The sequence below is a fragment of the Delphinapterus leucas genome, chromosome 14 (assembly GCF_059928025.1).
Source record: "Delphinapterus leucas isolate spDelLeu-1000000601 "Yukka" chromosome 14, BTC_Dleu_Yukka2, whole genome shotgun sequence".
NCBI lineage: Eukaryota > Metazoa > Chordata > Mammalia > Artiodactyla > Monodontidae > Delphinapterus > Delphinapterus leucas.
In genome coordinates, this window is record NC_143142.1 from 11,612,327 (window position 1) to 11,621,902 (window position 9,576).

The following is a 9,576-nucleotide window of genomic DNA, read 5'->3' on the forward strand; positions in this document are numbered from 1 at the left end:
TGACCCAAAGAGGTAAGAGCAGGAGGCTCCGGGAGGAGCATGGCAGGGGTGTCTGCCCCGTACATTCAGGGAGGGCTTCCTGGAGGAGCCATGCCTGAGCTAGATCTTGGAGGAAGAGTGGGCATGAGTCAGGTTAAGAGAAGTAGGGAAAGGGTGCGGGAGACTGTTCTAGAAAGAGAGAACAGTATCTTTGAAGGTGGGAGGTGCAAGTGAGTAGATCCATGGTGTGAATGTGACCAGGGGAAGGCTGGGGACAGCAATGCAGCCAGTGGCAATTTTCAGCCCAGGACTGGCCCTCAGTGCTGTCCTTCTGCTTTCTCAGAGGCACCAGGCATTTCTTCCTCTTTGGCCTGGGATCGGCCTATTCTTCCTCTTCATCTGACTTTTCGTGGTCACTTGAGTAGACATGATGCTATAACAGAGGTCCTGGAGATAATGATTTTGGATATACCAAGTCTGCCCTCAAGATTATATTGAAGGGACCTGCCAGCCTCCACTCTAACTCCAGAAGCATCACACATATTTCCTTCTTGATAATTTATTTCCTGCGTGCTTCCCAAATAAACCAACGTGGATCCATTTTCCTAATGAGATTCTTCTGGATTTCTAGATTTTTTGTGTATTTTATTATCTTATTACATAAACTGATTTTGACATTTCAAGATGATCCCTCTCCTCTTTCTAGACCATAGCAGTAAAATTATATCAAGGGGAAATTTGAGGGGATACAGGGAGAGGGAAGGGAGATGGGTTTCCTAATAGGTCTAGTTTTTAGAATCGAGGGAAGATGCATAATTTGTACCAGTCCCCACCTCCAGTCCATGGGGTGGTGTCGTGGAATTAGCGGCCCATTGCCTCACTTCTCTTGTCACATCCACTCCCATCACCCGCCACTGCCGCCACACTGCCTGCACATATACCCAGACTACTGTTAACATTTTAGATTCTCCGTCTATCATTCCCACAAGGAAGATAATTACTCATGTGGCACCCAGGTGTCCCATTGTTTGGTTAGGAGGTTAAAAATCCCTGATACACTTCAATAAATTCAACAGTGGGCACATTATAAAATGTAATTAAATGCCTCAGCCATCTTCCCTTTCTTTACTGCAATGAAATTTAATTGAGGCCATATGAGGGGGCTGAGATAAATCACAGCTGATGACTCCGCCCTTCACACGTCTCACTGGGAGAGGGCGTGATGTTATCACTGTTCACATGTGTGATTTATGGGCAATTCAGGGAATCCCAGCTAAGCAGTTACCTGCCGGGATTCAGACGCGAGGTGGTGATGGTTTTTTAAAAAGGGGAGCATGGTTTTGAAGGAGGGAGTTAGAATCAGTACATCCTAGTTCTCCCACTAGATCCTGAAGGTAATTCCAGTTTGGTTTCACCATTAAAAAAAATTTTAACCGAGCCTTGGGCCAGGAGGAACAGGTGATGGAAGAGAACTTTGATTCTGACTCACTGTGAGGTCTTCCCCTCACATCCTCTGCACTTTTCTGCCGCTCGCCTCACATGTCAGCCTCTCTGTGCTCCCATTTGCTCAGTGCTCTCACTGCTCACCTGTCCTACCGTGGTAGGCTTGTACCTGGAGCCACTCGCAGGAGAGCATTCATCTGTTCTCCTTGACCGTGACCAGCACCACCACCTCCCCTTTGGTAACGTACATGTCCTCCAGGGCTTCTCTCTGCTTTGATAAAGCGACAACTGGATAATCGTATTGATTAGCCCAGGCAGAAGCAGTGAGAGGAGAGAGTTAATTTTCCTTTCCCTCTGTCTTCATGAGCTGACGTGGATTTCAGCAGTGGCATGTAATCAGAGACACTGCCTCATCACAGATTATTCTACCAGGAGACGGTGAGGGCTAGAAAGAAAACAGGCTTGGGGTGAGACTGGGATAGGTTAGAACCTTGGCTGGGCCGCTTGACGGTTCTACTCTGCCTGGCTCTTCTCTTCTGTAAAATGGACATTGAAACAACGCACCTAGGATTAGGTGAGCAGAGGGGTGACACCACGTGGTCATGCACACTTTGGCTTGGAAGCTGCCATTTGTCCAAGAATTCCCACTATGTAAGTGGCCAAAGTGGGTCTATAACCCAAGTCTTCTGGCTTCAAAGAAAAAAGCCTTTCATAATGTATACATATATCAAACCATCACATTGTATACTTTAAGTATCTTACAATTTTATTTGTCAATTACACCTCAATAAAACTGGAAAAAAAAAGAAAAAGGGAAAAATTTCTCCACTGATCAGCCAAGGAAATGAGTTGCACAGCTCTTAATCAGGAGTTGACACACTTTTTCTATAAAGGACCAGGTAATAATTATACCTGGCTTTGTGGACCACATGTTTCTGTCAGTTACTCAAACTCTGCTATTATAGTGCAGAAGCAGTCACAGACAGTGTGTAAATGAGTGGGGGGTGTCTGTGTGCCAATCAGACTTTATTTACGAAAGCAGGTGACGGGCCAGATTTGGCCTGAGGGTCACAGTTTGCCAACCTCTGTTCTAAGTCGTAGTCCATGGAGAGCTTTGTCAGGTTCTAACTGGTGTGTTAATCCTAGAGGTGGAGTGATGATGACAATGACAAAAGCAAGAATAACAATAATATGTCAGGCACTCAGCTAAGCCCTGTTCCAATTATATTACCCCACTTCATCCTGCTAACAATTCTGTGAGGGAGATATTATGGCCCCTTTCTTACAGGAGACAAAAACTGAGACTCACAGAGGTGAAAATGCCCAAGGTCTTATAGCTAATAAGTGGCTGAGCTGATGCTTGAACACAGGTCTACTCACTTCAAAGTCCCACACTCCATGGAGCAATTTGATAACCTTCCCATTCAGAAATGGAGTCTGCTGCTCTGTCTTTAAAATAGGCCTGTGCTCAAGGCCTTGTAGCCGGTTTGAACCCCACACACATGCCAATTGGTTTGACCCCGATACCTCCATTCCTGCAGTCTTCCTATTTCTAGGCAGGTAACTTCACCATTGCCCTTTGCTTTGCCTCAGTGCCATGCGGCATCCCTAAGCATCTCCTCTGAAGGGTCTCTTCCACCAAGAGTGAGCAGCACAGCCTTTGCTCACCCCCAGCATCTCTTCTGCCTATTTCTTCCCCCAAGACCTGCGACCCAGGCTCACTCTTATCTACTACTCACCAGTGCTGAGTTGTTCCCTAGACACCTTCACAGTGATCACAAGCCCGCAGGTGATGAAATTTGCATCTTGAGAAGTGGGTTGTAGTTGTCTCAGGGAGAAAATTATGTCCATCTACACAAAGAAACTCAATTTGGCCCCGAAGCACCATGGTGCTGTAACCTTTAGAGATGACACATGATTAAAAGACTTTTAGACCTGATGTATTTGAATTGGATATTAAAGCAACTAGAGTTGTTCCCCGCTATGTGAATAATACTGTGAACAGCTTTAGTCAAGGACTGGTTGCCACCTTGGATGAATCAGTGGGATTTTAGCTGGTGACTGGCCTGTGGCCACAGAAGAAAAGTTGAATATGCTCTAAGTTTTATTAATTTCAGGACCCTTGGAGCCTAAAGAATTTGCTGCTTGATTTGAAGGCAGCACCATTGTTAAGTTCTCAGTCTCTCCTGTCCCTGGGCTAGAAGTTGAAGGGCAGCAGGACCTTCCATTTCATGTGCGGCATTTCTGAGGATGAGCTCTGGGGGTGGATTGTCCTAACTCAAACCCCAGCTCTCCCGCCCAGAATGGAGTTAGGAGATTAGATGAAATAATACATCTAAAGCATTTAATCTGAGTCCTGCCAAATAGTAAGTACTCAGTAAATGTTAGCTGTTATTATTAATAGTACTATGTGCTCAGAGGTCTTTATCTCCATGGAAACATTTAAGGATGGGATAGCTCCTCTTCTAGCCAATAGAGTTTAGAGACTCAGAGACTGCGATAGACGGTTTCTTGTGGTCCTTTCCAACTCAAGGACTGCGTGATTTGAACAATAATTTTTACGCTTGTCTCAGAAGGAGACATAGCATAGGAAGGCAGTAGGGTGTGGGGGTGAAAAGCAAGGCTTTAGTTTTGTAGGAAGCTGGGGTCAACTCTCAAGTCCACCAAATACTAGCAATAGGACTTGGAACAATTAATTATCCTCATTTTCCTTATCTCTAAACTAGGGATACAACCTTGTAGGGTTGTTTGGATTAAAGGAAGAAACAGCTCCAAGAGGCGAATCCCCCCTTGGGATACGTACAAGAAGTCAGACTGTGCATTGCTCCTGTACCAGCCAGTGGACTGAGTACTCTGGGATATGGTTTTTTTATTGGGGGGCTGCAGGTGGGATCATGACATGACAGCTCAAGTGAGAAAGACCCGGCCTGGAGGCTGAATGGCCTTGTAAGGGTCAGGGCTGATGTTTTGGACCCCAGCGGAGGTGGGGAGCTAGAGGAGGGGGTGGGAGTGGGGCCGTCCTCTTTCTGTCATAGCCTGGCAGGCTGCTCTCCCCTCAGCTGCCAAAGGGAGCTCTTAAATGCGTAAGACCCTGCGCAGCCTCCTGCCTCTGTTCTAATGCACTAGATGGTTCCCGTTGCCTTAACACAAAGTCCTGTTTTATTTCCTTCATGGAATGTGTCACGTTATGTCTCCCCCTGTAGACTCTAAGCTCAGAAAACTTGACTATCTTGTTTGCCATATACCCACCCCCAGTTCCGTACCTGGCACACAGTAGAGCTGTCTCAGCTTCCTACGGCTGCTGTAACAAATTACCAAAACTCAATGGCTTACAAGAAAATACATGTATTATCTTACAGTTCTGGAGGTCAGGAGTCCAAAAACAGTCTCAGGGCTAAAGTTCAGGTGTCTGCAGGGCTGTTTCCTTCTGGAGGCTCCAGGGGAAACTCTGTTCTGTTGCCTTTTCTAGCTTCCAGAGGCTGCCGCATCCCTTGGCACTTGGCCCCTTTCCATCCTCAGAGCCAGCGAACATCACATCTCCTTCTCTGACTCTGACCCTCCCGCCTCCCTCTTTCACTTATGATTACATCAGCCCTACCTGGCTAATCCGGACTAATCTCTCGTTTCAAGATCCTTAACTCAATCACATCTGCAAAATCTCTTTTTGCCTGTTAAGTCATATATTTTATGGGGCCCAGGGATTAGGATGGACATCTTTGGGGGTGGCGGGTATGATAGTAGGAATAAACAACATACTGTGACATTGCTTTCTGGGCCTCTGAGGCCCTTTTCTGAGCTTAAAAGGTCTGGTTCTCATTGTTTCCTTTGCTTTCCCCAGACAGAGGTAGGAGGCACAGACAATACAGGATGGGTTGAACTCCGTGTATCTGGAGAGCAGTCTGGACTAGAAGCATCCAGTTTGTTCTTCTCTGAGGTTCAGATCACCACTCAGTCACTTTTTAGCTATAGACAGTTGCTTATTGCTTCTAAGCCTCAGTATTCCCATCTGTGAAATGGGGATGAAATTGGCTGTCGTTTATTGAGCCCCAGCTATGTGACCTGAATTTAAAAAACCCAGTCCTGGGCTCTACTTGCTGTGTGACCTTGGGCAAATGGTATAACTTCTCGATTTCCTTGCTGGTGCTGTGGCACCGATGATAACAGGTGATACATCACATGTGCACACACATGCAGTGTATGGATGAAATGAGATAATATATGTAAAGGGCTTATTTGGCAATAGTGCTTGGCACATGGTAACACTCAACACAAAACATATTTATTATTTTTCTTATTTCTCATTTTTAAAATTCATACCATTATTCTTATTTCTTTCTTCCTCTTCTTTTCCCTCCTTTTCCTTTGCTTTATCATCACCCATTTTTACGTGATGTCTCTGTGTTAAATGTTTTCAAGAGTTTTCCCCATGCCGAACTCTGTTAGCCTGAGTTCAAACTCACCAGGTCAGAGCCTGAGTTTTTCATTTCATCATGGCTCAACCTACCATGATGCTTTATTAATACTGGTTTCTTCTATCGTGGCTTCTGTTTTACTATCTGGCTACCAAGCTGTCAAAGACCAAGCCTCCTGGTTTCTCCCCTCCTGTTATACAGAGGCACTTTTGAGAGGGCATCAACAGTGGGACCTAAAGGAGGGAAGAAAAGCACTCCTTCTCTCCAGCCCTCTCCCTTGCCATGCACTGCAAATGAAAATATCTGGGAAGAAATGTCTATTATTCTATCCCTGGAACCAAAGGCACCAGGGATAGTCATAATTCTGACTCCGTGTCTGCGTGTCTTGTTATCAGAAAATTAGAGTAGAAAAGAAGCTTTTGTTCAGCTATGGAGACATCTTAATAGGCACTTTGATTGTTAAACAGAAGTTTCCATATCAGTTTAATTGCTATAAGTGCTGTTTGCCTTCTCTGTTGTGATAAGGCCTGAATTTTCATAGATTTTCCCTTTAAACAGTTTTCCTTCGCTTTAAGGCTTGCATTGGCAAGTTTAAGGAAATCCAAACGAAGAAAGTAAAGAGAAGATCTCAGAGTTCAGATCTGCACACCCAGGGACGAAGCCGTGTGGAGGTTATTATTGCTGGAGACTAATGTTGTCACAGCCGATGAATGTAACTGACGGAATTTGCTCCTTCAACCAGATATTGGGAAATGAAACCAAACTACCAAACTTAATTACATCTACTTTTTCAAGAGGGTGCTGTAATTGAGAATGAGGACAACTAGGATATGAATCTAACAGTGAGATGTGCTTATAATAAAAGAGGATTTGTTCTCTACTGAGTTGAGCTTCAGAAGTACCATCTCAAGATTGTGGGGAGAGGGAGGGGGTGGGGAGATGGCTAGAGAAGTGAAAAACATCTCGATCAGGGTTTCTCAGCCTTGGCACTATTGCCATTTGGGTCTAGTTAGTTCTTTTTTTTTTTTTTTTGCAGTGCGGGGGCCTCTCACTGCTGTGGCCTCTCCCGTTGCGGAGCACAGGCTCCGGACGCGCAGGCTCAGCAGCCATGGCTCACGGGCCCAGCCGCTCCGCGGCATGTGGGATCTTCCCAGACCGGGGCATGAACCCGTGTCCCCTGCATCGGCAGGAGGACTCCCAACCACTGCGCCACCAGGGAATCCCGGGTCTAGTTAGTTCTTTGGCGTGGGGATGTGTCTTGTGTATTGTGGAATGTTGAGTAGCATCCCTGGTCTCTACACATTAGATGCCAGTAGCATCCCCACATCACCGCCCCAATTATTTGGCAGTATCTCCAAACAATGCCAAATGTTCCCCCGGGCAAAAGTGCCCCTGATTGAAGATGCTGATATAGGAGCTTTTGGAAGGCTCGGGAGCAAGTGCAGAGTTACTCCTTGAGGATCTACCAGTGCCCGGCTGTGTGACCTTTAGCTAGTCACTGCACCTCTTTGAGCTCCTGTGTCTACCTTTGTGCAATGGGAATAATGAGAACACCGACTGCATAGAGGCAAAGCTTCTGCGTATAAACTGCACAGAATTATGCCTACCACATATTGAGTGCTCAGTAAATTCACTGTTTCTATGAAAAGAATCTCAGATTCAGCAAACATGTGTTACGTACTTACTTTGTCCCAGGTGCTTGCTGTGCTATGAGGCAGTGATGCAAAGATGAAGATGTGGTCCCTGTCCTTGTAGGAGTGGCAAAAATATGGAGACTTGTTGGTACCGCCTTATTCTTCACCCATGGCAGAGGTTACTAATCAGTCTCAATGCTCTTTCCTCTTGAGCCTCAGAATCCTTCTCAACACACTTTCCTAGACAGCCACTACTAACATCCCATGAGATGAAACCCCTTTGGCACTCCTCACTTTGCAGATTCCCCATGAGGAGGCTGTGTATCTGAGCTAACCCTTCCTCTCCAGCATAGCCATTCCGCCTCTACCCATCCCTGGCACTGGAGAAAGCATCTTAAGGACTTAGCAGGTAGCAGCATCCTTCCTTACAAATCTGACTTCAATCCCCTGCTCTCTCTCTCTCTCTCTTTTAAAATTGTCTTTCTTTCTTGTCTTTTTTGCTCCTCTCAGAAGCCAAAACAAGTAATAAAATGGGCTTGGACTTGATGACATTTAGTTTTTAGTTAAACTAGAGGACATTCCACTGGCTCTGTTTCTGAGTGATATATCATGCTATCTCCCTCTTTCTCTGGCCTTTGGGGCTTGGGAAATCATTAGCTCTTCCAGAAATGGTCCCAGCTTTACAAGGGCAGAATTGGGGTTTCTGGAAACAGCTTTCAGATGGCTGTTGACAGTGTCATTAGACAGAAGAGAGGAGTGAATGGATTAGGGTTAAATGCTCCCTGATCGGTGCAGACATGCCCAGCTCCCCAGTGAGCGTGCCACTCCATAACAACTGCTGTGAAAAATGAGGCGTGCATTTGCAGCTCTGAGGACAGGGATCTGGCTCCATCCATCTGGCCTGAGAAATGAGAGCTGGCGTGTGGGTCAGCCACTTCCTTCTCCTCTCCTCTAGCTGGTGGAGGTTTCACAGGCCGCACCGGTCCATTTCTGCTGTTGTTTCACATCTCTCTGGGGCCCGTGAGGTCTGCGAGGAGGGTGATGCGGGCAACCAGGCAGTGGCGTGAAGGTGGGGGCTGGTGCCTAGAGGCTGTGGAAGAAGTCCTGGAACTCAGTCAGTGGTGGAGTGATAGTGTGGGTCGCTGGGATATAGCCTGAGGCGTGAAAGAAAAGACCAGATGGGCATAGGCACCCAGCCTGAAGTCTGTGTGATTTATTGTTTCTTCCTCATTCCCATTCATCCATCAATTTATCCATTCATCTAGCTGTCCATCCATCCATCCATCCATCCACCCACCTCCCCGTCTGTCTATCTACTGACTCATCTGTCCATCCATGCACCTATCCAGACATTCATCCATCCATCCGTCCACCCACCCATCCACCCACCTACCCACTCAATCATCCATTCATCAATCCATCCACTTATTCCAGCATGAGTTTAGGTGGTACATAGTTAGACGTATTTTAAATAGTTACTTATACAGAAAGTGATATTGGTTTTCCATATAGAGTTGCTTTGAGAATAAATGTGTTTAAACAAACAAGTCAACCTAAAATATTAAGTAGATAATTTTATGGGTTGTACAGGGGCATGACAAAAATTAGGAAAGTGATACTTGTACAACTGGCATTTGGAATCTGCTAAGTTAGAACTTTGCATACACAGGCACGTGTTCTAGGTCCCTTAAGCCTGGATTCACAGCTTCTGTGTGATCTACAAGGTGTATGATCTTGAGCACACGACTTCCTCTCTCCAAGCCTCAGCTTCCTCACCCGGAAGGTTGCTAACAATCCCGAACCTTGTTTTGAGGATGTAACGAGCTCAGGCATGTGAGTCACATGGCACATGCCTGGCACACAGTAAGCACTTGGTAAATGGGAGCCATGCTCAGTTTTATTCTTCCCCCAGCTGTTTTTTTTCCAGGCACTGCCCCACACGGGGGACCTTGCGTGAGTTAAGGTAACACAAGCTAAACCAGTTTTCCATTTGGCTTTGGTTTAGCAAGTGATGGCGGCCAGTGTCCTTCCTGAGGCCAGCGAGCCTCCCTCTTCCTTCTGGGGCTTGGTGGGAGCCCACCCCCACTTCCGATTCTCTGTGTAACAGG